This window comes from Bison bison, unplaced genomic scaffold (assembly GCF_000754665.1).
Source record: "Bison bison bison isolate TAMUID 2011002044 unplaced genomic scaffold, Bison_UMD1.0 scf7180017864290, whole genome shotgun sequence".
Taxonomy (NCBI): Eukaryota; Metazoa; Chordata; class Mammalia; order Artiodactyla; family Bovidae; genus Bison; species Bison bison.
The window spans coordinates 1676447-1682418 of record NW_011494862.1 but is presented as its reverse complement, the minus strand read 5'-3'; positions in this window follow the sequence as shown (position 1 = coordinate 1682418).

The following is a 5972-nucleotide window of genomic DNA, read 5'->3' as shown; positions in this document are numbered from 1 at the left end:
TGCATACTAAGTTGCTTCAGTAGTGTCCGATTCTTTGTGACCCTATGGACTGTAGCTTGACAGGCTCCTCTGTCCATGGGATTCTCCAGGTAAGAATATTGGAGTGGGTTTCTAGGCCCTCATCCAGGGGATTTTCCTGACCCAAGGATTGAGCCTGTGTCTTATGTGGCTCCTGTATTGTAGGCAGATTCTTTACTGCTGAGCCACCAGGGAAGCCCGAATCTTTGTTATACAATTCTGCTCTCTTAATGACAAAGGCCCAAAGTCAAGGCACAGCTTGACTGCAATGGATCCATTTTGTTAAGAAACAGTTAAGATTTCTATATCTTTATTCATACATTGTTAGGCCTATTCTCTTCCAGTTAATCAATTTGTACTTGCCAGTTATCAATCCTAGCAGTTTCACTCAAGTTGATTCATCCATAAGACAGGTGAAGTTGCCCCCAAAGTACCCCTAACCTTTTTAAGTTCTGAGTCCTTCTCAGACTTGGACCACTTAGAAATTTGAACATCCTTGTTTTTGAACTTGAGCTCTTTTGATCCTCTATGTGTATATGTGTGTGTGTGTGTGTATTAGTCGCTCAATTGTGTACGACTCTATTTGACCCCATGGACAGTAGCCCGCCAGGCTCCTCTGTCCATGAAATTCTCTAGGCAAGAATACTGGAGTGGGTTGCCATTTGCTTCTCCAGGGGATCTTCCCAACCCAGGGATCAAACCTGGGTCTCCTGCATTGCAGGCAGACTCTTTACCATCTGAGCCACCAGGAAGCCCTTCTGAGCCTGATAACCTCTAAATCTGGCAATGGGACAGGTGAGAGAGTCTGAGCAGAGAGGTCAGCAAAGGTCAGCAGAACCAAAGTAGTTTAAATGTGGGGGATCTTGCCCTCAGCTCCTTTCATGCTGGTCAGAAGATCCTTGGAAATGATTTTTTTTAAATTGTAAATATTGCCTTTTTTTGTCCTTATATTATCTGTGAGATATAATTGTTAATATTCTCACTATAAAGATGAAAAAGCAGACTCAGATGAGGTTCCTGGTCATGAGCTAATATGTGGCAACCTAAGGCTCTATTAGCTTGTTTTGTTGCTGTTCCTGTTCCCAAATTCTTGAAAATGTTGAAGAACAAACATAATTTAGTTTGAACTACATCTGACTGGTTTTACTCTCTCTTCCTCTTCTCACTCTGGCACACTTGTTGGTGTGGGAGGAAGGGAAGGAGTCACAATGGGACGTCGTACCTGAGTCAACTACACAGTCCTGGGAGCAGAGCAGAGGCACATCTGAAATCGCAGACTGTGAGTCTGATTCTTGTGGGAATGCTTAATCTCCTAAAATATTAGTTAGTGACCCATTACTGAAATATAACAAAATAGAAGTACTCCATGTGACTTCTAAGTTTAAGGTAGACTCATCACTAGTTCCCCGGAGTCAAGTATTTCATAAACATTATCTTAGTCATCCAGCACAGTTTTATTCATTCTACCTTTGAAGAGGAAAAAAATCTGAAATTCAAAAAGGCTGCAAATTTGGCTCAAGGTCATACTAAAGCAAGACTATAATGAAAGCAAGCATAATTTAGTTATAGTTTCAATTCATCTGGGCAAATGCCTAAGACATAGAATGATGTGCAGCATAGCTTCTATGTGCTATACTTCCTCCTCCTATATCTCTACTTTCCCTTCCTCTTCCTTACTTTCGTCCTTCTTATATCTCTCTAGCATAGAACTCCTTGCCCCTAAGTCTCTATATCTTAAGAGTAAATAACATAGAGTTTAGCCTGGTATTTCATGTTTGTCTCTAATCTAGATTTTCAACTTTTACTAAACACTTTCTGAGCTCTATACATCTTGTGAATTTTTTGGTCTCCTAAGCTTTTCATTCAATGTTCCTTCCTCCTTGAAGCCCCTTCCATCCCCTTCCAGTTTCCACGGGCCCTTTGCTTTAAGACTCACCTCTATGATCAGCCATTTAAGAAGCTTTCTCCAATCTCTGCTGCTCCCACTCCATAGCATTTTTTCCTCTTTTACAGCCCTTCATACCACTGTAGGGAATATCTTTTGTTTTGTCTGTTCAGGATCCCTATCCTGACACCTGATTGTACCAACTTGGATCCTTTAATATCTGCTATGATTTCTTCAGTGCAGTTCCTTTGTTCTTAAGCTTTCTTCTGGTCACATTTGATTGGTCTAGGTGGGGCTCCTACCTCTAATTGGAAGTTTATTAATCAGAGTTTTAGATTTTTTAAAACTAGAATTAAGAGAAAAAATATGTTTTTTCTGGAGGCCAAAATTGTTGGGAGTCAGATTTGGGAGATGTAGGTAGGCTGCCATGTGTTTCCACAGAGAACAGTACTGCCCAAGCTGATGAGCAGTGAAAAGGAGAGGCTGGAGAAGCATCGTAAAATGTGGGCAACATCCAAGTCCTGGTGCCAGCAGTTTCTGGATTGAACCTTCCTTGCATTCCATTAGACAATTTGCCAATTAGTTACATGTTGTCTCTTAGCTCCAACCTACCGTTCTGTAGTCTACACCTTGCATTTCTTAAACCCCTATGCTAGATGACTCATTGATAGCTTACAGGAGACATAGAGAGCAATAAGAAGGCCCCAAAAGAGCATGGTCTTCTTTTTCATTCTCTGGCTGTAATTATCACCAGCTTCCCAGCAGTGACAGTTTGCTACAGCTTCCACCTTCTTTGGCACTCCAGAAGGAATTAACCCTTCCTCAAAGTCTAAGCATCATCTCCACAGTCACCGCTCTGAGATCCAGGGTTCTAGAAACACACTCCTTCTGTTTTGGTCCCCTGACCTGAAGGAGGTAGTTTCTTCCTGCACTTACCATCTCTGTTCACTTTTCCCCCTTTCAGCCTTCTAAATCTATGAAACTGTTTCCTATATATTATTCCCTCAGATAATATATAGTGATTCCTGTCTTTCTGACACATCAAACACTTGGCTTTTGGTTAAGGTGGTTTAAACTGAGGTTCTGTCACTTGCTATCAGATCTTTCCTAACCTGCGTAAGTATGCTTTAAGGTTATTGTTTAGACCAGCAGTCACTTTGTCTGGAATGTTTACTATATGCTAAGTAGTATGTAACTACTTTATATGCATGCTTTTTTTTTATTGGAGTATAGTTGCTTTACAGTGTTGTTTTGGTTTTTCCTGTACAACAAAGTGAATCTGCTATATGTATACATAGATCTTTTCCCTCTTGGACCTTCCTCTCACTCCCCTCAGTCCCACCCATCTAGGTCACCACAGAGACTGCCCTATACTGCAGGTTCCCACTAGCTATCTGTTTTACACATGGTTATGTATTTATATCAATCTCCTTCTCCCAATTCATCTGAAGGCCCCTCCCCCACCCTGTGTCCACATATCTGTTCTCTATATTTGTGTCTTTCTTCCTGGCCTGCAGAAAGATTCATCTGTGCATTTTTCTAGATTCCACATATACACATTAATATATATTTGCTTTTCTCCTTCTGACTTATTTCATTCTGTATGACAGATTCTAGGTCCATCCACATCTCTTCAAATGACCCAATCTTGTTCCATTTAATGACCAAGTAATATTCCATTATATATATGTATGCATCTTCTTTATCCATTCATCTATGACATATGCACCCAAATGTCCACTGTAGCACTATTTACAATAGCCAGGAGGTGGAGGCAAGCTAAATGTCCATCGTCAGATGAATGCATACTTTTATTTAATTCTCTCATCACTATAAGATAAACATACTGATCAAAGAGGCTTCTTTTAGCTTTCATCTGGCATCTTTACCTGCTCTGTACATACTCTTGGGTTCACACACTATGTTCCCACAGATACCTTTTGGTATGTGAACCCTTCCCCTTTCTTTATCTGCCAGATGGGCAGACTTCATATCTGTTATCAAGGAATTGGTCTAATACCAAAGCAAAAGGGTTTCTTCCTGCCTGAACAAAGTGCCTCTGCTATGTAAGTGATGTCAAAAATGCAGGATCAACCACATGAGTGCTCTCCACCAGGCCCTTCGCCAGCCTGCTAACAGAGACAGATCTGGGAAGGGGTATTGGTCTTTGAATAGACTGCCTTTGCCTTCCAGAAAGTTATTTTAAAAAACCAAGCCTTGCAAAGGAACTTTTGAATTTCTAAGGCCAGGGACAGAGGGACTTGATCTCATCTAACATGCTAAAGGCCCAAGACTTTTATCTGGATACCTTCCAAGAGATAAGAAGTAACAAGGATCCAGGAATAACTGCAAAACAGGTCCAATACAGAACAATCCACTGGGTGCCAGAATATCCTGTATTGATTCCTGAGTCTAAAATAGCATCCTCATTGTGTTATATCCTTATTGTTCAATCTAGTAAAGCTGTTTTTTAGAAAGGGTATGATTTATCCATGTCTGGAGATTAATTGCATAACAGGGACAAGTAATAATGTGATAAAGGACCAAGTCCTTGAAGACTACACTGCTAAAAAGTGACAGATCTAAGCTCTGAAACATTATGGCTCGAATCTCATGTTTTTAACCATTGTATCTCACTGCTTATTTCTTCAAAATTGTGATCAATACATGATTTCATTTCATCCCTTCTCCATTCTTTACTTTTGTCCTCAATTTATCGGGCAGTGCCTTTCACTGACCAGAAACTCAAAGATTAAATGTTGAACATCTTAAAAAACACACAGACAGACCAACCACCCTCTGTGAACTTAATCCTTCTTTTTGTTCCAAGGAGACCTTGTTTCAAGGGCTTTGAGAGAGGCCCAAGTATTTGCCAGGCAATCACATCTCTGAGACCTCTGCCTCATGTCAGGCAGAGCAGTTCTTTTTTCTGTGTTTTAGAGTGTATCATCTATTTTACATAATATAGGTTCAAGAAAGGAGCTTCTGCTACCAAAACAACTTTGAAAATTCTCTAATGTAGAAAGACCCTTCAAACTACCTAAACTTGTTCCTGCATATATATGTATATAAAGTGAAAGTGAAAGTGAAGTCGCTCAGTCGTGTCCGACTCTTTGAGACCCCATGGACTGTAGCCTATCAGGACCCTCTGTCCATGGGATTTTCCAGGCAAGAGTGCTGGAGTGGATTGCCATTTCCTTCTCCAGGGGATCTTCCCAACCCAGGAATCGAACCTGGGTCTCCCTCATTGCAGGCAGATGCTTTACCATCTGAGCCACCAGGGAAGTCACAATGTATATAAAGTGACATATACATAAAGGAAGTCCTTTATGTGTATAAAAGGAATAAGTAAACAGGTAGTATCCATATATATGGGCTTCCCTGGGGGCTCAGATGATAAAGAATCTGCCTGCAATGTGGGAGACCTGGTTTTGATCTATGCGTCAGGAAGATCCCATGGAGAAGGGAATGGCAATCCACCCCAGTATTCTTGCCTGGGAAATCTCATGGACAGAGAAACCTGGTGGGCTACAGTCCATAGGGTTGTATCAGTTCATTTGCTTCGTCATGTCTGACACTTTGCAACCCCATGAACTGCAGCACACCAGGCCTCCCTGTCCATCACCAGCTCCTGGAGTTTACCCAAACTCATGTCCAATGAGTCGGTGATGCCATCTAACCATCTCATCCTCTGTCATCCCCTTCTCCTCCTGCCTTCAATCTTTCCCAACATTAGGGTCTTTTCAAATGAGTCAGCTCTTGCATCAGGTGGCCAAAATATTGGAGCTTCAGCTTCAACATCAGTCCTTCAATGAACACCTAGGACTGATTTCCTTTAGGATGGACTGGTTGTATCTCCTTGCAGTCCAAGGGACTCTCAAGAGTCTTCTCCAACACCACAGTTCAAAAGCATCAATTCTTCTGTGCTCAGCCTTTTTTATAGTCCAACTCTCACATCCATACATGACTACAGGAAAAAACCATAGCCTTGACTAGATGGACCTTTGTTGACAAAGTAATGTCTCTGCTTTTTAATATGCTGTCTAGGTTGGTCATAACTTTCCTTCCA